We start from the raw sequence: 24,158 nt of genomic DNA on the forward strand, positions 1-24,158 counted from the left end.
TGTGTGTGCGTGTTTGTGCGTGTGCTTGCTCTCAGACAGCTAGATCAATCCACAGTGAGGAGAGGTTGACAGAGTAATGACCTGTCTTCTGTTTTCATCAGCTTCTTTCTCTCTTTCTCTCACTGTATATTCCACTTTCTGTCCACACACACACGCGCACGCACACACGCGCACGCACACACGCGCACACATGCAGGACATCATCCTCACTTATCCCTGCCTCCTTCATCACTTCCTTTTCCTTCCACTCACAGCAGTCCAGGAATAACTCCTCTAATCTCACATTTATTCCCCTTCACTCAATCTTTTCTCCGTCTTCCTCGCTGATCCTCCATTTCTCTTTTGTTGACACTCTTTTTTTTTTTTTTCTAAATGAAATTCCTTTCAAGCGACCGGCACCGCCTCAGCCCCAATAACTCAAACAGCCGACCTCTTTGATGCATCATTCATGGTTTTGTTCCCTAATGCACTCCATCTCTTTCACGGTATCAAATCTCCATCGTCGGCTTTTATTCGTCGTTACAGCTTCGCCCCTTCCCTCTTGCTTTTAGTGTGTCGTCTTGTTGCCGCAGCCTCGTGCCCCTTTTTTTCTCCCCCTTTTTCCCAACCATGTGGCAAATTTCTCCATTTCAGCCCTTTTTCTCATTCTGTCGCCGCCTCCTCTATTTCTATCTCAGTCCCTTTCCCATCACACACCCTGTGCCCATCAAGCGAGCTCCTCCCAGTGTCTCCCGCGTCCCCTCGCTCCATCATTCCTCGAGATGAACGTCTGAGTGCTAATGCACCCCTTCCAGTAATGGGATGCTCCTTTACATCCCAGCACAAGCACCAGCGAGGCCACAAGTCAGCCCTCTAAAAGCCATTCTTGTCGCATCACATGCCGCAATGTTGTGCTCCCACATCCCTTCTGCTTTCTTATCAAAGCGCGCGACCTGCAGATAAACATGTAGCCTGCGGGGTGATTATCCTCGCCGAGATAGCTAGCATGTTGTGTGGCATGACGAAGTACGCCAAGCCAGAGGTGCATGCGACTTAAGTGTGAGATAAAAGCACCTACTGCAGGCTGGTCCCTGCAGTTTTTCCTGTACTGTCAGGTTAAAGCACCTGAAATGCTGTTGATGCAGCTACAACATGCACGGGTCATTTTCTTTCACACCACTTGTAGGCAATACTGACGTGTTACGGTATCAACCCAACATCTGGACAAAACGGTTCTGTGGCGCTATCATGATGACACGTCGATGCCTTTGCCTCGAGGACACATATCAGATACAGGAAAAACATGGTCCTCAGTAGAGCAAAGACCTCCACCAAGGCACAACAATTCTTGTGTGGCTCATGCTGTCCTACATCATACATGTTTCTGTAAAGTTTACCTTAAGTTCTCTTTCCCATCTTTGTTTAATATACTCGATGTTTCCCTTTCCTTCCATTAAATTCTGGTACAGTGTGGATACTATTTTATTTCTAGACTCCCATCACTGTTTAAATAATTCTATGTCCCTTTCTGTGTATCTATTGTATTATTTCCCTCTCATAATAGTTTCTCAATTGTAGGTATCTGAAATAGTCATGTTTGCTTAAATTGTGTGTTTGTTGCAGTTAGGCTGTCACAATAATTGATAAATTGATTAATCGAACGATTAAAAAAACAGGTAGATAAATTATGGCACCCTCGATAAATGGACACGTGCATGTATGCGTGTGTGTGTCATCTGCTCGTCTCTCTGTACCACACAGGCTGGATGACAAGAGGGTTCACTCTGCATCTGTCTGTGCGCATTGGTTCTATAGTGGAATGAACGGAGAGAGTGAAACCTCATCTCCTCTCATTCAGCCTCTTTGTGGATGCGGGGCTACTAGTGAGTGCTAGCACCAAATTAGCCTCGGGAGAAAGCATGTGCTAACATGAATGAAGGCAAGAAGCCAAGTGTGTGAATATTTCAGTTTTAGACAGAATGAACAAGGTGAGCGCATGAACACCGACGACCGACATGGACAGTTTTCTGAACGGGGGGTGGGGGGAAAATACAGCTTGAGGTGCCTCGAGCAGCGAAGCCTTCGTCCCGACAGTCAACGCTTACTGAAGCGTTTGGTCGGCAATGGAAATATAAACAAAACAAAAATGGTGCATGCTCACAGACACTCGTTACATTGCAAAAGAATGGCAACCATTCAATACGGTCATATGGCATAAATTGTATGCCATACAACAACAGTGTGGTTGATCTCGAATGCCTTTTACTGTCGACAGCTTGCAGCTCAGCCAACAACATACATACAAAAACATACATTCCAGGTGGTTCATCCATTCTGGCAGACTTAGGTCTGGATCCCCTCAGTAAGTAGTCCCCTCATCTGCAAAATGCCCAAAAATGTGTTTTTCGTCATCAGTCTATATTCCAGTTAGTTCCGTGCTTTGTCTTTTTAGCTGTGCTAGGGGTTCAATAAAAACTGTAATACTACTGTGTCAGTTAGGCTACTGTTTATTTTTATTCGTGTAGTCGGGTTTTGATATAGTGCTTAAAAGCATTGAATGGCCTTCTCGTTTAACCGAAATATCTCAAGAACCTGAAACAAAAAAGACCAATTCACACTATCAAATGCCTTTTTTCAGCATCAAGGCTTATTAATGCCGCTTTAATATTGTTACGTTTGACATGGTCAATAACATGTATTGTTCTCCGAATGCTGTCATGGGTTTGCCGCCATTTCATAAAACCTGTCTGGTCCTCATTTATGATGTCTTTCACGATATGATCATACCATCTTGCTGTTATCTACGTGTATAGTTTATAGTCAACGTTTAGCACTGAACTGGGTCTGTAGCCTGGGCAGGTTTGATTGTCCTTTCCCTTAGGAATAACTGAAATTATGGCCTCATTCCAAAATGGCGGTAATACACCGCGTTCAAGAGTATAGTTCAAGGAGGATTGAAGTAAGGGTATGATTTGTATCGCAAATTTCTTGTCCCATTCGGATGGCCATCACTACCAGGAGATTTATTTGGTTTAAGTTTCCTTGGTCTTTGCTATTTCCAATTTAAAAATAGGTGTTGTGAAAATATCATTTTGCTTTGTCCCTATTCAAGATTCAAGATTCAAGAGTTTTATTGTCATGTGCATGGTAAAACAGCAGTTATACCATGCAATGAAAATCTTATTCTGTTCATACTCCCAAGAAAAGAAAGGAAACACGAGAAAGAATAAGAACATAGAAACATAAACACATAAACATATATACCAATAAATTAAGCAACAACAACAGAAGAGACATTAATACAAGCAAATAATACAAATAAATAAATAAATAAATAAATAAATAAAGTGCTATGAGTGTGTGCGTGTGTTGCGTGCGGCGTGTGCGAGTGCTTCGTTGAGAAGCCTGATGGCCTGTGGGTAAAAGCTGTTTGCCAGCCTTGTGGTCCTGGACTTCAAACTCCTGTAGCGTCTGCCTGACGGTAGGAGTGTGAATAATGAGTGTTGTGGATGTGTGCTGTCCTTGATGAGGTTGTGTGTTCTTCGTAGGACTCTAGATTTATAAATGTCTTGCAGTGAGGGGAGGGCTGCCCCAACAATGTTCTGTGAGGTCTTGATCACCCGCTGGAGTGCCTTCCTATCACGTGTTGTACAGTTACCGTACCAAACAGTGATGGAGGCGGTAAGGACACTTTCGATAGTGCATCTGTAGAAGCAACTCAGGATTGTGGTGGACATGCCAAATTTCCTCAGTCTTCTCAGGAAGTACAGTCTCCTTTGGGACTTCTTCAGAATTTGTTGGGTGTTGTGAGACCAGGTGAGGTCCTCGCTGATGTGTGTGCCAAGGAACTTGAAGGTTTTCACCCTCTCCACCTCAGTCTCATCAATAAACAGGGGTCTATGCGGCTCCTTTTCCCTTGTTCTTGGGTCAATGATCATCTCTTTAGTCTTATCTGTATTGAGAAGGAGATTGTTATCACGACACCAAGCTATGAGGTCCGCCACCTCTCTTCTGTATGATGTTTCAACACCACCAGTGATCAGTCCGATGACTGTAGTGTCATCCGCAAATTTAATGATGCTGGTGTTGTTCTGGGAGGCCACGCAATCGTAGGTGAAGAGCGTGTAGAGGAGTGGACTCAGCACACACCCCTGTGGGGTCCCAGTGCTCACAATTCTTGAGCTGGATGTGCAGTTGTGGACTCTGACTGACTGGGGTCTGCCTGTGAGAAAGTTAAACACCCAGTTACAGAGGGAGGGAGACAGGCCAAGTGTGAGGAGCTTATTTGTGAGTTTGTGGGGGCAGACTGTATTAAAAGCAGAGCTATAGTCTATAAATAGCATTCTGACGTATGTGTCCTGGCCCTGTAGGTGAGAAAGGGCTGTGTGGATGGCAGTGTTGACTGCATCATCCGTGGACCGGTTCTGGCGATATGCAAACTGTAGAGGGTCCACAGTTGCCGCCGGGATGCTCTTTTTGATGTGGGTCATGACTATTCTTTCAAAGCACTTCATAACAATAGGAGTGAGTGCTATAGGGCGATAGTCATTCAAGCAGGTCACGTTGCTCTTCTTGGGTACGGGCACTATGGTGGTGGACTTAAAGCAGGTCGGTACAGATGCTTGTGCAAGCGACAGGTTAAATATGTCAGCAAGCACATCAGCTAGCTCTGATGAGCAAACCCGAAGTGCACGTCCTGAGATGTTGTCTGGCCCTGCTGCTTTTCGTGGGTTTGTTTTGTTTAGAACCCTGCGCACATCAGCTGATGTCACCATGAGAGGTGAGTCCTGTGTGCTCCCCAGGTTCAGCCACCCTCTCTGCTCATCAGGAGTTTGGGTGTCAAAGCGGGCATAGAACTCGTTCAGCTCATCTGGAAGTGTGGTATGGCTGGACGTGGCTATGCTACTCTGCTGTCGATAGTCTGTTATGTGCTGGAGCCCCGCCCACATGCGCCGAGGGTCTGAGGTGGAATAGTAGCCCTCCAGCTTCTGTCTGTACTGTCTTTTGGCCTCTCGTATGGACCTCCTCAGGTCATATCTGGCCTTTTTGTAGTCATCAGCGGTGCCCATGACAAATGCAGTCGAACGAGCACGTAGCTTAGCCCTTACATCACAGTTCATCCACTGTTTTTGGTTAGGGTATTTTCTGTAATACTTGGTGGTGGTAACAGTCTCTATACATGTGCTAATGTAGCCAGTAACAGCAGAAGCATATTCATCCAAATCAACAGTACAATCTTCCCTCCCCGCTGCAGTTTTAAACACATCCCAGTTTGTGCAGCCAAAGCAGTCCTGAAGTACTTGATCAGTTTCTTCATTCCACACTTTAACTGCTGTACGTACAGGGGGAGCTTTTTTAAGAAGTTGTCTGTATGTTGGATAAAGGAATATAGAGATGTGGTCAGCCTTACCAAAGTGGGGTCTTGGAACAGCCTTCAAAGCACCTTTCATGTTGCAGTAGACTTGGTCCAGGATGTTATTTTCCCTTGTGGGAAAGCTCACATGCTGGTAATATTTGGGGAGGACAGTCCTGAGGTTACAGTGGTTGAAATCGCCAGATATAATAAATACAGCGTCTGGGTGTTTGGTCTCGTGTTTATCAATGATGTCATGCAGGAGGCCTAGTGCATTAGCAGTGTTAGCTCGTGGTGGGATGTAAACAGCAGTTAAATACACAGCGCTAAACTCACGAGGCAAATAAAAAGGTCTGCATTTCACTATCAGCAGCTCAATGTCCTGCGAGCAGTGCTTTTCCATCGTCTGTACGTCTGTGCACCACCGTTTGTTTACGTAAACACAGACACCGCCACCTCTGTGTTTACCAGACGCTAAAGTCCGATCTCCCCGGTAAGCAGCAAATGATTCCAACTGGATCGCCGAGTCCGGTATATCCTCCGTCAGCCAGGTTTCTGTGAAGGTGAGGACACAGCATTCCCTGATCTCACGTTGAGCTGTAATCCTTGCTCGTAGTTCGTCCATCTTGTTTTCAAGAGAGCGGACGTTGGCTAGCAGCAGGCTTGGTAGCGGTGGCCTCGTCGCTCTAGCTTTTAGCCTAGCATGCAGGCCGGCTCGCTTGCCTCGTTTACGCCTCGGATGCTTTGCTCGCCGGGTATTCAGCTCACCAGGCCCGCAGGCTGCTGCGTTCTCTCGGCGCAGAAGAAAGGCAAAGTCTGAGAGGCTAAATGAAAGTTCGTGGTGAACCCTGCCGATGTTCAAAAGTGTCTCTCTGTTGTAATGTACTGCGTGAGTGTGTTGAATGTCCAAAATGAACAATAAAATAGCAAAAAATAGAAAAACACGGGAGAGTGTCACAGAGACGTCTGCCACGGAGGGCGCCATCTTTGATCTGTATCTATTGCAGGTAGATCCATTGTTTCCAAAAATGACCTCATCTGATCAGTTGTTTGCAGATAGAGGTTGGCTATAAAGATCACTATAATAGTTAGAAAAGATGTCATAGGTCAGTTTATTCATAAATGGGTCCCTGATCTTACAAACCATCCTCTCCGCCTGCTGTTCCTTAAGTCTCCTAGCTAGTAATTTTGTTGCTCTCGGTCATAGTATGATTGTCTAAAAAATCTTAAATTTCGTTTCAAATTTCTCTTCTATTCTTGAATTTTGGGAAGAAGCCCAGGATCCTGGGTGCTTTTATGTTTTTGTTCAGTTACAAGTAGCTTTTTCCTTTCTTTTTTGTATTCCTTCTCTTTTTTAAGGGCTGCTCTTTTAGCAATGTATTTCCCTCTCACGACTGCTTTGAGAGCATCCCATAAAATATTAGGGTTCACCTCACCGTTAACACTGTCCTCTAGTTATATTTCAATGTCTTTCTTGGCTTCTTCCACAAATATTTTGTTTATTTAGGAGTGTAACATTTAGTCTCCGTAATGTATTTTTCTCATCTGATTTTAAGTCGACCACAAGACACGTCTGCTACTCCGATTTCACAGGCCTGTATCCTTTTAGGTTGAAAAAGTAGTCACTTCTAGCGTAACTCCTGTTGAGTGCTGGGGAGTGGGTGTAGTCTCCCCACATATCAACCACACCAAATTCACCTAGCATTGTCTTGAGCTGTTTAGTAATATGGCTGGAGTTTGTTTTTGTTTGTTGTATCTAGTTTACTGTTCATCACAATGCTAAAGTCACCCCCACACATTAACATTCCCTCCATTTCCAAAATAATCTTGTCAAACAAGGTCTTAAAAAACCTGATGCCATGATGCCATTGGTGGAGCATATATGTTAACTAATGTCTTCCAACTTCCCAATCACAATAACACATGATCCCTCTTTATCACTGATTACTTTTGTACGTTCAAAAGAGTTAGATATGAATATGGTCACACCCTGTTGAAAAACACTGTAGAATGAATTTTGGTAACCAAATCTTCTTAGCTTTTAATTTTTCTCTTGAGGCAGGTGGGTCTCCTGAAGAAATATGATGTGTCTTGTCTTCCGTAATTTTGTCATGACTTCGCGACGCTTAACTGGGTTGTTTAGATTGTTCACATTTAGCAACAGTATTGCAGTGTTACTTTGCATCACTTCCCACTACTGACGAGCCTTACATTACTCCTTTACATTTTCCCTCCTTTCATAATCGTGCTGTAATGATGACTTGTATTAATTGGAGGTACTTTTAAAGGCAATGGTAGGGAGCCCACCAGAGAGTCCATCTGGTTAGCGTGCCACCACAAGCCCCTTATTTTGTTGTTTTATTGGTTATGGGGTACATTGTGATTGTGCACCTTGACTTCTGCATACCAACAAGTAGGCAGGAACTGTGTTACAGTTCATGTCCAGAAAAATAAATCCAAGCTATTCTATTGACTGCTTCACTGCATGTATTTAAGTTGTAGACGTGTTTGTTGCCTTTGGGGGAAACAAATCTGAATTTTAAAAAGGCAAAGACAGTTAAAGCGAGTACTGGAGTTTTCCTGCTACCTAAAAAGTTGATTTCCCCACCAACATAAAAACAGCACTGTCCGTTTGACTGTCTTATCGCTCACCTTGCCTCGTAGAACCCTCGGGAAGCATTCCCCCCTTCTCACGCCAAGAAGCGTCATGTTTGAATTGTTCCCCAACGCTCCGCCTGCAAAGCCTCCTCTGTCGTGACTGACCTTGAATTAAGGCTTTGACAAGACTAAATGTAACAGCATCGCAACTGTTGCTGGGAGGGGGCCACTTGGCAGATCCGATTATTCCCAAAAACATATTTACCCTCATGCCGCAGTGACAGCGACATTGGAATGCGCCCGAGGCTAGTAAACCTGCGTATGCGTGACAGGATGAGTCGCGAGAGCCACTTAGGCTACTTAATGTGCTCAGACGACAAAGAGGACGACTCTGCACCCCCCACAACATCTCCCTCCCACCAAAAGACATACACACACTAGCAGCAGGTGACACAATGTGCTCGGGGTAAAAGTAAACATACATATTGTTACATTTTTACGTCACAGAGCACACAAATATAAGACTGATTCCCTCGAGCCTTAGCAACAAGGATGCGCAACTTCAAGCCATTCAGCGCCTCCTGGGCACGCTACGCTCTCCTTCGGCCTGCAGGCATTCTTTGAATCTTCACTCTCTTTCATATTTAAGGCCACAGGGGTTGCATGTAACTCTGAGTGTGTTTTTATCCGACCAAGAAGAATACTGCTGAGCTGTGGAGGATATCAGATGGAATGAAAAATAGCATAATTCACAACAATGTGCAGTGTTTGAATTTTCACTGGGGCAGATGTACTGTATTGTACTGGTATGGTACTAAAGTGCTCATGTCACCAAAACACATGTTAATCTTGTTATTTTTGCTGTGTAAAATAACATTGAAAGGCATATTTCCTATTTAAGATGTGTGCTTGAATGTTTTTTTACATTTTTGGTCACTAAAACCAGTCTTTGTCCGTAGAACGGAGAAGGAGGAAGTGATGTTGCCTCAACAACCCTCCCACCTGGAACTAGCAATTGAATGTATGGACCGGTGGTTGATTTTCAGTTGTTATTATATATTTTTTGATATTATGTCCACTCATTGTATGGCAGGCTTTTGCTCAAACACTCAAGAAGCTGTTCACATTTCCAAAAGATGGCATTCACTGCATCAGATTCTTTGGTATTGTATTTGGAGGGCAGGTGTTTTGATACTGTTTTGATACTAAAAAGAAAGTTTGGGACTGAATGTGTATTACCGCAGGATGATTCTACGCCAGTGGTTCTGAATTATTTTCTGTCATGCCCCCCAGGAGACAGAAATCTTTTTACACCCCTCAAAAATATTAGTAAAATACTACTGACAAACTGATAATATCTATTTTTTATCTGTCCTTTACAGACTGAACTCGGAACCGAAAGCTCAAAATCCAAGACCTGAAAACCCAATGAAATGGAGAGCTGTGAAGTACACAAGCATATTCAAGAGTCAAACTGCATGATGAGTACAATAAATTTGTACATGTTGGCAGGTCTGCACTAACATTGAAAGTACTCCCTGTCTCTCACACCCCCCTGATAGTTCACCCTACTATTTGAGAAGCACTGTTCTACGATCAGCTGTCCCGACTATCTTTTCCAAACCGACACCATGGAAAACACAAGCTCTGAGCGGATGGAAATAAATAAAAAGCCAAAAACCCAGAAGACGTTCAACTGTGGAAAAGCGTGTCAAGGTGGCGGTAAGTAAATACACATTTTTTTTCAAATCTTAGGATAATAATATGGGTTTTCAACAGCAATAGGACCTCTTAACCTATTGCGCAACTAACCCATTTTTTATACAGAGTACCACTAGGGGCAAGGAAATCGAATTTTCCAATCAGTTTATGTGGTGAGTAAATTTCCCTTAACCTACTGTACTGTATGTGACCTCCATAACCATTCTGCAGTTAGACATGCATCCACATATTCCACAGGTGCATACTGTACATAGCTGCAAGCTAAGTAAAAATCGAATTCCTCTCCATGGGATTTTTATACAAACAGCAAGGAGGCAGGATGGAGCTGGAATAGAGAGGCAGGGGGATGCAGAGGAGAGGGGGTGCTGCAGAGGTCCTTGGCAACAATGACCTCTGAGATCCTCCTAATTGGGCAAATCTCTGAGCAGGGACCCGGCGTCCCACTCAGGTCAGGCATTGGCCAAAAGAAAGGAAGAGGAAGGAAGGGGGGGGGGGGCCTTGGAGCCACAAGAAGAGGCGCCATGAAAAGGTTGCGCTATGTGAGTCTAATGAATTGAGAGGGTTGTACAAGAGCAGCATTGACCTCCACCCAACTTCCTTGCTGGCTTCAAGTCTCGTTTAAAAAAACTGCTTTGGATTTTTTTTTTTTTGAAAAAAGTATTTAAAAAAAAAAAAACCTGACAAACGCGAGTAAAATATATTCTGCTGCAAATCACCAGACAACTGAGGCCAAGCTCGGCAGACAGACCTTGTTGGCAAGAGGGCCGCAAATTGCTCTGAGTGAGAGGCGTGAAGAGACGGGAGAGTCTCCTTTAAGGGCCCCTCTGGAAGACTAATTTATATGCGCCCTGATCAATGGGTTAATTAAGTGGAGAGGGGAGAAAAGGAGGGAGGGCCAGTGGCAAAAGAGGAAGGGGTATGGATGGATGGAGGATAGCTGGCATGACTAGTTTAGATGTGGAGAACGTGGACACTGAAAATGAAATAGACAATCTCCACCCAGTTTTTCTCCCAGGGGAATTTCTTCATGTTAGTGATGATTTTCACTGTGGGATCAATACAGCCCCACCTCCTTTGGATAAGCCTCGTAAAAAATAAGATGTCGAGGATGCAATCCAAGGGGCGGTCTTGGAGAGACCTTTGGAAAAAATCTATTTTGATATTTACTAATCAACAAAATTCTTAATAGGAAGAGAAGGTGTCATGCAGCTTTTTTTTTGCATCGGTCGACCAGGATGTAACACACATCCTCTGGTTGGAGATGGTATTTATTCCACACACACACACACACACGCACACACAAATCCTGCTGACTTGCAGCCTTCCCAATTGCCTCCTTCTCCATTCCCACTTCTTACATCCAACTCCCTGGAGTTTAAGCCCAAATGAACGTTTTATGTGGGCTCCAGGGAAGCTCTGCTTTACTTTCTTCCCATGTCCCCTCATGGCACCACTCAACAACAACCAACCAACTAACCAACCCCCCAGTCCGCATCCAATCCCTCCTGCTGTTTAAAAGTGCTACGCACTAACAGATATCCCAGCATGGCAATCTCGTTTGCCACTAGCGTGTGATCAAGGTTACACTCCCTTAGCTGAGCTAATTAGGCTGACAACACCACCACATCTTTCTTCCTCTAATGCTGCAATGTGTGCCTATACAGTAAGCTCATGCATCTTTTTAGCACAAGCTCCAAAAAAATAAAAAACATTCCACACTTCATTTTCTTTCTTCCACCTCAGGTAATTTCAAGATGACTCATGAAGGGCACTGCACACAAGGATGGTGACTGTTTTTTTGCAGCGGGATGGTAATGCTGCAGGCCAAGTAGATAGGTGCATGCAGTAAAGTTCAGCGCGAGCCGCTGACATTTACGTGCCGACTGCTACCTGTGTCGTGTGCAAAACAGATTCAGGCCGAAAGGGGCCTTGCATTGGATTCCATTTGTCACCAAAGGACATGCTTCAGCCTTGAAGAGCCACAGATTAATGGTTCAAACAACACGAATTGTTTTCTCTGAGGGATGGAGGACACGCACACAACAAAACAACTCAAAAGGTGCCTTTAGAGCACTTCCAAAGAGAAAGGCATGCCAAAAGTTCTGAGGCATCAGTTCGTCTGTGTGTGTGTGTGTGTGTCACATATGCGTGCCGCTCTTCATCATCATGTTCAGCGTCGTTTTCGCCAAATGCGACAGTGACATCAACCGTCATGGCCCCGTTTGGCAGCGGCTGAGCGTGAAAGTCCAATGCTGACGTCGCAGCGCCCATTCGTCACTGTCAGTCAGACTGTCAACTCGCCCCCCAAAAGTGTCGATGTTTGAGAGCATGCAAATTGCCTGCCTGTAAGGAGACCAGCTAATTGTCCACGTGAGAATGGGTTTCATGTTATCATTAACGTCTGACATTGTGACAGTGAAAGCCCGGCAACTAACAATGCATCAACCTGAGCTTAATGTGCTGAAATTGTTCAAGAGAAAGTCTTAATGGATCTTGAGACTTCATTTAGGAAGTGACACATCCCTACAGTCATTGTGAATAGACCAATATACTGTAGGTATTATAAAGGTATAGGGACACTAAAGTTGGAAGCATATAACCAGTGGCAGAGCCAGAGATGTTTCATTGGGGTGGCCAAGGTGAGACCATTACTCACATAGGGGTGGCAATAAGTTGATACCTGAATTGTCTAGATGGCCAGTGGGGTGGCTGCAGAGTGACCAGAGGTGGCCACCCTGTAGCTCCGCCACTGCTTTTGGACCGTCTATTAGAGCAATTGATAGCCGAGCAGTGTGCCGAGGACATGTTTTCAATGCATAGTTTCTGGATTCTGCTCCCCATCATGGCAGCCAAACCCGCGCAGGGCATAATAAGGAAGTGGATGCCGATCGGCACGCTTGTATTAACTTTAGACCTCTTGGTTTACATGGCCACTCATGCTGCTACAGAGAAAACTTGACCGGAACCGACCAAAGTAATCATGGAAAACTTACCCACCGCTTGCAGTTCATGCCAGACGCGGTTTTATTGACAGCTCCTCCACACGGAAAGTTGTGTGCTGCAGTGAAATGCGTCCAAGCGGAAACGGCGGTTAGGCTGAACTAAGGTTCTGCACCACAGAGCCGCGTTTGAGCCATGGTGTGGCTCCGCCACAGCATACAACAGTCTAACATGTCTTGGAAAGATGGAGAATTAATATTAAAGGGCAACTGATTCAGTCTGCATTTACACATGTTTTGGTATAGTGCAGTGGTTCTCAATTACTTTCTGCCCCCCCCAAGAGAGAAACTGATAATAGCTATTGATTTATCCGTACTGAACATAGTGAAACTGAAACCAGGAAAATGCAACAAAATGGAGACCTAATACAAGCGTATTCAAGAGTCAAATTGCATGTTGAGTATGATAAATATAACAGTAACATTGAAAGTACTTCCTGCCTCTCCCTGACAAATCACATCCCCAGGTTTCATTGTACTCTGGTCCGGACCACAAATTTTAAAAAGAAACTTCCTGCACGCTTTGGAGGGGTTCATTTAGCGTTCACACTGGTATTTTTGTCTTGGGAGCAAATGCTGTGCAGTAAAGAACATGATGCATAAATAAGGACTTCGTTGGGCAGCTTTCGTGGCATATTACATTTTGTAACTCAAATATTCCAAAACAAATAAATGCCATCTGCTGAATGGGATTCAAATATAGTTTTGCTGTCTTAGATACCATCTTAATATTTGTATTTGTCATTTCCGCATATTTTTGTCGTCATTTTAACACCGGTCTGTGTCTTTGGTCCGTGTAGCGTTCACGTTTGAGCTCAAGTGAACCAAACAGCACCAAAGTTCACTTGCAAGACAACATAGCACAGTTCCTTTTAACTGAACCAAACATGACAAGTATGAACGCACCCTGGGAGGTGTGTGAGAGGTTTTGTACATAGAGTAGCGGCAACCTAGGGTCACCATGGCAACATGCTGTCAACTGGAGTACATATTAAGCCTTTAAATGATGTCAAAATAAAGCCCGGGCAGAAGTCCCATTTTATTGAAGTGTGTTTTCTACTAAATTCTCATAAAAACAACAGGACTTGTTGAGTTGTCATATTCATCCATCCATTTTCAATGCCGCTTAAGCTCAGGAGGTATGCTGGAGCCTATCCCAGCTGACTTTGGGCGAGACGCGGGGTACACCCTGGACTGTTCGCCAGCCAATCTCAGGAGTTGTTATATGAACCTTTAATCCTATATTGTTGCTTCACCGGACGACCATCAATTGGATAGTACCCGCGGTGCCAAAAGGCCTCATTATGGTTGACTGACTAAGACCAGTACTGCATTTATGTGAGTGTGTGCATTTTATAAAAGCCCTCATCATTATGCAGTGCAGCCACAGTAATAACACTTCAGCATGTGGGCCAACAAAGCCTTGCGCTGCTACCCGCCTCTTCCTCACAACGCGGCTGCGCTTCCTGTTGCCGGTGCTTTAAGCTCCGGCTGACAGCTCGCACTAATATGCATGTGCGCCGCATAGGCCGGTGAGAACACGTGCGGCCCAGCGGGGGAGCACACAGCAGATGTTAGGTGTGCAAAATGAGGCAAAAGAGAGCCAGAAGCTCCGAGCTAAACCTCTTCACATTCAAATGCACAAGACAGTTTTAACACAATGAAGCGACTGAAGCTTTAGAAGATATGGGCCGGTCAAAAAACAGATCACGCTCACATGGAGGAGGGTAACTTTGACCGCCTGGGGAACCTTACTCCATCCACTTTTTACCATTGAGAGCATTGCCATATAATTTTGTTAAAAATGGTCCCACACTCAACATTGCTGTCTGTTTTATTGTTTTTGTTTATTATATTTCTTTGTCTCTGAGTGTCCTATAGTGAACTAAGTTTGACAAATTATTGGTTGTTATTTTTATTAACTTCAATGGCGGCAAACCTGTAGGGCCTGAATTATGTTGCTGCCAAGAAATCCATTCACCACATAACTTTGTTGATATTAATGTTTGACACTGACAGAACTCTTAATCAAAAATCCATTGACCTTGAGATGCTGTCACAGAATTCTTCCAAGATACACACCAGTGGAGGCATGTAACACAGCCATTAGTAAAGGATTCTCATGTTCACATACATAAAGTGATGGATTGTGCATGAAATTCCCCCCCCCCTCAAAAATCACAGCCCAATTTAAGCTCGCGGGTCCACTTCTGATGAATGTGCCAGAGAAACAGAGCGGGAAGTGTCCCAGTGTGCTGCTCAGAGCGACACAGATTCCAACTGTCACTCAATCTGACTGGCCGGCACTCAGGACGTATTTAATCCCAGCTGCGAATTCCATCAAATCTGTATCATGCTTTCTATTCAAGACACATGAAATCCCACCGTCGCCTTGCGTCTCTATTTTTAATCAAATTACTTGCTGGAAAACAGGCACGCTCCTTTTAATCTTTTCAGGACCATCTGAGGTGGAATGAGCAGGCCGACGGGCATTCTGGGTGGTTCCGATCGTGTGTGTCTTCCTTCAGCTTTTATCTCTGAGAAGAGAAGAGGAGTAAATGTTCATTGATCTCGGCTGGCGGTCGACTCGCTCGGTGCAAGGAGGTGCACCCAAGAGGTGAGGATGGTGGGGGATTGCCACACGCTCTGGAAGTGAACAGAGGCAGCGGGGGTTCAACCTTGCTGTTACCTTCTTAACCAGCCCACTGCTTAGGACAAAGACATAACATAATATAAAGACAAAGAGGACAAGTTGAGGGACATGTAATGGCTCTGACCTCTCTTGTCTCAGCTAAGCAGCTAAGGGTAAAGATCTCATTCCAGTGGCCCCCATAAGGTGGCAAGCTAGGCCACAATGGACAGACAGACTGCGGAGTTGGAAGCAAAACTTATGTGTATTAAAAATGACCACATCCAAAGCAAAAAAAAAGTTTGGTCCATAATCTTCCACGTTGTCCTTAAGACTGCAGCAACATCTACATGTTAGTGAAAAAAAACACCACAAACCACGTATCTTGACCAGGCTCTTCCTTGAGATACACACAAAGATGCTGCAGTGCAACAAGGCCCACCGAGCGCGCCAAGGTGCTCTCTGGAAGCAAATGAAAGAGATGGCCCACAAATGGATAGAGAGCCAAGCGAGCAACGTATAGAGAAACAAGGAATAAAAGCAATAAAGAGGGTCGCACTGGCCGCACACTTTAGTCTTACAAATCCATATTGTCTTGACAGGCGAGGAAGCTAGTCGATTTAATTTAAGGGCTAAAGCGGTGGGCTGCCTGTGGGGTGCTAACATGACAGTACTGTTTGCAGAGAAATAAGATAATCTCATATTGGCTGGGTGCATCCATAAGCAACAAAATATATATTTCTTATCATGCACTTACACAGCAACAATTTTTCACCAATACGCTCCTGGTCTACCTAATAAAACGGCAACTGAGTACAAATAACGCATCAGGTTGTGTTCACGTTGTCTGAGAAGAACTACATTTATCCTAAACAACAACAAAAACAACAGCAACCAGCCTTGCCTTTGCTAATGCATCACAACGTTGCAAAAACAAACATTGCCATTCCACCAGCATCCAACAGAGGTTGCACCTGTCTGTTGGCGTGACGCCTACGTCACAGAACCAAGCAACGACCTGCCTTTACTCCACACTGGGGCTCTCAGTATAAAACATTTAAAGCCATGTATGCAACTTCTATTATCCCTAAAGCTCTCCATCACTAAAAAGCTAATAGGCGGAGCTGCATTTAAATAAAAGAAGAGAGCCGAGCCAGGCTGCAGATAAGAACAGAGGTCTTCTTGTCCGTGCTGAATCCTGTCATCTAGCAGGCGCTGTTGATCCCAGCGGGCCATGACAGCAGCCTGCATGGCATATCAATGTGGCTCATTCTTTGAAGCATCTATTTGTGTGTGCAGGGGGGGTTACATGCGCTCATGGCTACGGTGTTTCCTGTTTTTTCCACCCTCCTCACTATAGACAGAATGGAGGCTTACATTTGCAACAGCTGGATCAGAACCTTTCATGCACACACTGAAAGACATCATACACGACGCAACGTGCACTCTGGTGAACCAAACGGCACATGTGTGAACACAACAAATGAATAGATGCCTATTACATGGGGTGCTCATTAGTGCCAATATGCTATATGCATAACAAGCCTAAATAATATGCAGGTAACATGTCGGTGTGTACAATGAAGTATATGCACACAGCAGTGGGTCAAACTGATGTGTGTTTTTTTTTTATTGTTTTTAGGATGCTCAAAGTGAAATTACCGTATGCAAAAACACATTTTTATAAAGAATGGTTGTTAGCACATTAATGTAACAGCAGTATGAGTGGGCAACTACTGGACACAGACATAGTGCATAAACAGTACCAAATAGGACCAAAACACATAGTTGGGGCAGATGAAGCTGTGTCAAACACTTAAATTAACATACCTGTTAATTTGAGGTCCCCGAGTGCTGGTGGAAAGTCTGGGTCCTTCTTATGTCCTTTATTTGTGTGTCCTCTGCCCTCCTCAAAAAGCCAATTCAAGCAACTGCTAACTACAAAAATATACAAAAATTGAATAAAAGCCTTTGACAGTCAAAGCAGTCCTTCCTTCTTTCAGTCGAACAGCGGGCCAGCAGGTGGGACTTCATGACAATGAAAACAGAGCATCAATAATACTAATACTAATAATAATAATAATAGAAAGATGCTAATCACGAGGATGTTCTAGTGCATCCGTGCACGTTGAGCCTCCGTCGTCTCCAGGAGGACGGCAGCACATTCGAGCATTCATTCATTCATTCATTCATTCATTCATCGTCTCACTGGTGGCTTCGCTTCGGGCACAATCGGAGGCCAGGTTGAGCCACAGTAGAACCTTCGACCAATTTGGACGCGGAAATGACATCGGCGGAGAAGTCACCTGTGATCACACAGCTCAGCGTTTTTTCCCTTACGAAACGTCGTCGATAAACCCTCAAAGTCAACCCTCCAAAGGGGCGTCAAAATGCTCCAAAAAAAAAAAAGAGTCACGGTGCACGATGCGGTCCCACGGTGCTGTTTGTTCGGAGTGTGGTGTCTGCTGATGCGGCTGCTGTGGATGCAGTGACCGCCTCGGTGCGCGCCCACGTGTGCTCGTCCTCGCCGGCACGCCCCCGCCGTCGTTTGGTGCGCGCGCCGCAGTGTCCTCCTCCCGAGCCGGTCGCCATGGCAACGCTTGCCTCTGACCTCAATACGCGGAGCCTGATTCAGCCTCAGCATCCTCGCTGGCGGGCACGCGTATATCCTTCATCTTCATGGAGTGATGGCAACATTTTTTTTTTTTACATTTTTTTTTTTAAAGGCATCCCTCTTCTTGCTGCATCAGTGTGACGTCAGAGGACGTTAAAGGCACAGACGCCCATTTTTTTCCATCCATCGCTCCAGTAAATACTGTAGATGCCCTTGTTAAAGATGTCTGACACATTCAGATCTAAAAGTAAACCCAACTGCATTGAGAGCTGTAACCGTGACCACAGGATCACAGCGTATCATAACAATCCGCATATGCCATGCAAGTGTTCCCTCTAGTGGTTGCGATCAGCAATGTGACTAGACTATTACCAAGTACTTGCTAAGTTAACATCCTACTCACACCAGGGCAGTGTTTCAATTGGCGCACTTCCACACGTGCACTTAGCATTTTGAATGCATAAGTGCCTCAACACTGAGAAATACGACAATAATGCAGTGCACGGATGGACTCAGCACGCCCCGAATGGTGAGTGTGCAGCGATGGAGCCTAACAACCCTCAATCATCGACATATTGGCTACTTAGTTGAAGGGGCGAAGCTAACTTGGTAGCAATCCAGGATTAAAAAGGAGAGAAGGACAGGACGCAGATAAATGGTCAGTGCGCAACAACAGCAGTAGATTTGGGACAGCACTACACTGTCAAAATTGGCACTTTCAGGAACTAAGTACGCAGTATACATAGTACACATATGGAAGAGCACAAATTGAAACGCCATCACGCCTTTCGTGCTGGATTTACTGGATTTGGCGTGATACCCCGTCCCTCTTTTCCCCCTGCGCTCACACTGAGCATTCGTGCTACTTCTGTGCCACTTGTCTTTACCAGGGTTGTGGAGCTTGTCCTTACTAGGGTCACAGGGGTATGCTGGAGCCTATCCCAGCTGACTTTGGGCGAGAGGCAGCTTACACCCTGGACTGGTCACCAGCCAATCACAGGGCACATATAGACAAACAACCATTCACACTCACATTCACACCTATGGACAATTTAGAGTCTCCAATTAACCTAAAATGCATATTTTGAAATGTGGGCGTACCGGGAGAAAACCCACACACGCACGGGAAGAACATGTAAACTCCACACAAAGATGTCCAAATGGAGATTCAAGCCCAGATCTTCGACATCTTCTGACAAGATGCAAACCACGAGGCCACCATGCAGCTGTTATGAACTGTGTCTATTAAAAATGTGCAAGAAGCGATCATGCAGTGACTTGGCTACGTTGGGCACAATGCTGCCCCTAATTTTTTAAGTGTCTGAGCATTCCTTGGACCTCTGTGAGCGGCATCAGACATGCACACTGTAGTATCACACCTGTCCAAAACCTCAGAGCGGTCCCTTTGGCAACACCGGGGCAAATTCGGCTTAAAAATTCCTGTATCCAGTAAGTCCAGACATCAAAATAAAAGCACGCTAGTACTACATGCGGGGTTAAGCCACACATGACATTCAGTCCACATTTTTCACTCAGAAAACCATAGGAGTTAGCTCTCTTAACTCCACTGCAAAACGGCGGCATATACTGTGTCACTGTGCTGATGGATTGATTGGCTGCGTAAGTAAATACGTGCAAGCAGGATCATATCAGTGTGTTCTACTGTGTTACCGCTTGTTTTCTTGCTGTCACTCACAGAGCTGCATTGCAAAATGGTGTTTATTTTATTTACGGTTCATGTTGGATTTTATTTTGTGTGCTGCATAGATTTGCTATGCGCTGAGAATGCTAGAGCAGTGCGCAACAGAGCAGGTGCGCAGCTTAGAGGGAACATTGGTTGTGCATGCGCAGCTGCATGCCATCAAGCCGTGCCCTGGCCCACCTCTTTCAGTCATCCCAAAGGAGAGGAAGTGTTCCAAACTTGAGCACAGATCAGAGTGCTAACACGAGCCAAAGGTACAAAAGTGGCCCGAGCACAGTACGATTTGCACCCAAACACACTGTTTTAAAAGTCCAGACCGAAAGAAAGGCCACGTCTGCAGAGATCCAAAATGGCGTCAGTCATTCATCTATCCTGATTTGCACCTGCACTCCATCTACCTGTGGGAACCTGCAGTCAATGTTCCCTCTTCCATTCCAGAGTGAGATCCCATCGGAGAATGCGAGCAGGGCTGGGGTTGATGTCCTACACTTGATAGAACCGGGCCGAGCCATCACAGGTAATGGGCCGCCTGGGAGACTTGACAGCTGAGCCCATTCCATCCTCCCGCCCAGCACCAGACACACACATGCGCCACGACAGCTCCTTGTACTGCGCCGTTTGTTGATGGAGTACATCAATAGTCGGTGGCAAACATGTGCGACATGACAAGCTCCAGACAAGCCATACACCCACCACACTTTCCCTTTGGCGCAGTTAAACACGCTCTCTTATCTCCCAGCACTCCCGGGTGGGATGTTAGAGGTCCATTTACCACTACAACGGCTAAGCCTCAGCAGTGGCTGAGGAGACTCACCCCTGAAGGGTTATTTTGTGTGCGTTTAGCAGCTATGCGCATTCACTCGAATATCATCAATACAAATTGATTATATATTAATTTGTAACAAATTATAGTGTGATTGATTTTTTTTTATGTGGTTGTATAAGTGAACTACATCATACTGGGAGTTGTTTCTAATACATCATGCGGTGCAGTTGTACACCACTGCAAACTACAACCACAATAAAACATATTACTAAAATCATGTATGTCAATACCAATACAAACATATAAATGTAATACTAAGTCGCTGCAGTCAAGGGTGTACCCTGCCTCTCACTCAAAGTCAGCTGAGATAGGCTCCAATACCCCCGCGACCCTATGGTGAGGACAAGCGGCATAGAAAATGGATGGATGAATGGAATAAAGGCACATTTACAGTATGTGCTTTTTCAGCATCTAGGCCACAGCAGACCTGATCCAGTTCAAATACCACTGGACCTCCACTTCAAATCTGGACTGGATTAATCTACAGACCCTGAAGATTCAGCAAAACACAGTTACTGATTTGTGAAACCCTTATTCTATTTGTGAAAATGCATTAAAAGAACATTTCTATGTTTTTTCAACCATATTTCAACCATATTAGTGCTGTTCGATTTGAGAAGTTTAGGTCCGGTGGTTTTTGGGTAGTGATGCAAAAGAGCACAAATGAAGACTAACAAAAAATCCTCAAGGAAATGGAAGCAGTTCAAGGAAGAATGTCCACCAAGGTAGCAGCACATTAGCTAGGGACGATCCTGTGAAAAGCTGCAGATAGTGATGATACTGAAATATCAATACTTCCGATACCAGCTCTTTATGCTCTGAAATCAATTTTCAAATCTTCAGTTCATTAATAAATTGAAAAAATAAAAATTGCTGACATCAGGTGAATTTGCGAAGTATTGTTATCTGATGGGTACTGTATCTCCAATACCAGCCTGAATTTTACTCGGTATCGGATCGAAACAAAATCAGTGGTATCTCACATCACTAGCTGCAGCGGTTGACCGGCTGTGAATCATCCTGATTGCTAAGCAGCTTCCGATGTGCCTCGGAAACTCCCCGCCCGGCCGGAAGTGACGGGATCTGGGAAGAACAGAAAACTGCGAGTCCGGAGCAAAACAACAAAATACGAATTTGAGAGGAGACAGGAAATAAATAGGACACAATAGGGAATGACACATGATGGCAGGCTATTATTTATAAATGGACAGAAAGACCTGATGTTTTTTTGGCATATTAACATGATCTTACACTTAACTGAATCCTGCATGTGTGACCCCAACTATCATACTCACTGGCTACTTCAGCATCAAAAATGATGATTACAATAGCAAAAATGTTTATTGTGAATTGTGGTTTCTAGTGCATCCCTTGGGCGGTTTGTAATGTTGTGACACTCTCTTGGAGTTGAATACGATAACCAAAGGCCCCTCTTCAGCAGCCCCCACAGATTTGACGCATCCACCTCTACTCTCATCTCCAGCTGGAGATGAGCTCCTCTCTCATGCGCACGACTAACTGGAGTGTCTGCTCTTAATCGTACCCATTTGAGCCCTGGTGTCGCCTCCATAGTCCTCACAGGCTTGTCCGGTGCTAATTAAAGGCCCCACTGATGTCTTACTACATCTCCCTGTACCTGATGCTTCTATGGCTTATGTGCAGTTGGCCATATGGTGTCTTTGCTGTATATGCGGGCGTGTGTGTGTGTGTGTGTAAGCCTGTTGAGAGAGGCTCAGGCCTGATGTATTATTCATGTCGAGGAGAGAGTAAACTCACATAAAGGGAAACTGGGCTTGTTTGATATACAAGCATGAAGGGGAAGTTCTTTGACGAGTAATGGGCTGTGCAAAGGCACCCATATAAGCGCAACGTGCTTATTATCCTGTGCGATGTGTAGAACATAAGATGACCATAACAGTGCAGGTCAAGCTACAACAACAATGTTAAATGCCCAAATAAAGAAAACACCTGGCACTCAATTAACCTGCCTCTGCTCTGATTTAGGAGGCGGACATTAACGACTGTCCCCTCGTGCAATATAGTCTAAAGCAGGGGTGCTCACACTTTTTCAGCCTGCGAGCTACGTTTAAAATGACCAAGTCCCAATGAACTAACTCCTACTACAAATATATAAATATATATTTATAGGTATATAAGTATATACTGTCATTTCCGGTGTATGAGGAGCTAATTTTTTCTCAAACTTTGAACCCTGCGGCTTATACAGCGGTGCTGCTAATATGTGGTCATGTTCTAATCTCCTGACATCTCCTATAATTCAGAACTACTACTAATCCTTTAAATGTGTATTTCGGAAAACGCTATTACGAAGATAGTCCGTCATAACCGCAAAAAAAGTTCAGGAAAGAACCAAAAAACGCAGAGAAGCCACCTTTCTCTACATTTGCTAACCCTGTCGCTCTGGTGGAGTTGAGTGGATCCCGGTACGCATGCACGCGCTCCAATTTAGATATTGCTAAGCCTGTTATGTTGAATGAAAACAAAAAGGGAAAGTAATATGTAAAAGAGGGTTTGTATTGGAACTTGTGGAGCGTTCGCGTTGTTGACACATACCTGCATCTGCCGGGAGTTCCACTATGATGACTCAAAGGCGGACCATGGACACTACCGTGGTTCTCATGAGGTTCAGACCGATAACTCCAGCAGCCTGGAAAATAGTGTGTAAAATCCAGTGACCCTACATAAAACTTACACAATATATGTAGAGCCACATGTCATATCTGCTCAAGTACATATACAATACATCAATAAATAGAAATACAGATACAACAAACCATAAAAAAGAAAACATAAAATGCTGTGTTGTTCTCTTGGAGAACCAACATTTAGGTGCATACTGCCACCTACTGTACCGGAATGTAAATGCGTTGTGTACATGAGCTCTTCAGACGTAAACGCGCTCTGCACATGAGCAGTGACAACCCGGTAGTCACGATCTCCCATCATAGAAAATACACAAAGGCGTTAAAGGCGATCGATTTGGCTGTCAAGAGAAGGAAAATGGCTGCTTGGCCTAAGCTTAGCATCAATGAATGTATGGTGAGACGTTGGAGACAGCCACATGAAAAGCTAACGCAAAGGAAAAGACAATAAAAGCTTTCAGAGGTCCGAACAGCAGATGGCCTGAACTAGAAAACGTGCTTGAAGACTGAGTAACTACACAGAGAGCAGACGGCCGTACGCGAAGAGCAACAAGTCTGTCAGTGGATCCTTACAGTGTGGAGCAGTGTCAAAACAACACTATCATCAACATGACCTTTCTGTTAGGCTATCTACTGTATGTTACATGCACTATTCTGCACTGTTTAACTAGCCGTGGTGCACCAATGTTTGGCACGCACTGTTTGGAAAAAAAGCATTTATTTTATTAAAACCGAATTACCAAATTACGGTAAATGTGTAATATATTTACTATATTTATAAATATGAGTATTTATGTATGATGTACATGTCTATCAGGGATGCACACACTTTTTCAGCATGCAAGTTACAAGTCAACATAATCTATCCTCCATCGCGGGGGTATGCTGGAGCCTATCCCAGCTGACTTTGGGCGAGAGGCGGGGTACACCCTGGACTAGTCGCCAGCCAATCGCAGGGCACATTTCGACAAACAACAATTTAGAGTCGCCAATGAACCTAACATGCATGTTTTTGGAATGTGGGAGGAAACCGGAGTACCCAGAGAAAACCCACGCACGCACGGGAGGAACAT

At 44.6% G+C, this 24,158-nt stretch overlaps 1 protein-coding gene across 3 annotated transcripts in view; it reads right to left on the reverse strand.

Annotated features, from left to right (window-relative positions):
• The window catches only part of nlgn2a (neuroligin 2a), a 116,473-nt gene extending 98,526 nt beyond the window's left edge, over positions 1–17,947 (reverse strand). Inside the window, exons 1-2 of one of the 3 annotated variants that reach the window (XM_054753973.1) lie at positions 17,111–17,946; positions 15,071–15,188 (exon numbers count right to left, since the gene is read on the reverse strand). The gene's annotated coding sequence lies outside the window, so the exon portion shown is untranslated. Of the gene's footprint in view, positions 1–15,070; positions 15,189–17,110 lie in introns of all 3 variants that reach the window. The other 2 variants (XM_054753974.1, XM_054753972.1) reach the window with 2 other exon arrangements.
• Positions 17,948–24,158: the final 6,211 nt, after the last annotated feature.

The sequence above is a fragment of the Dunckerocampus dactyliophorus genome, chromosome 15, assembly GCF_027744805.1.
Source record: "Dunckerocampus dactyliophorus isolate RoL2022-P2 chromosome 15, RoL_Ddac_1.1, whole genome shotgun sequence".
In the NCBI taxonomy this organism is placed as follows: domain Eukaryota; kingdom Metazoa; phylum Chordata; class Actinopteri; order Syngnathiformes; family Syngnathidae; genus Dunckerocampus; species Dunckerocampus dactyliophorus.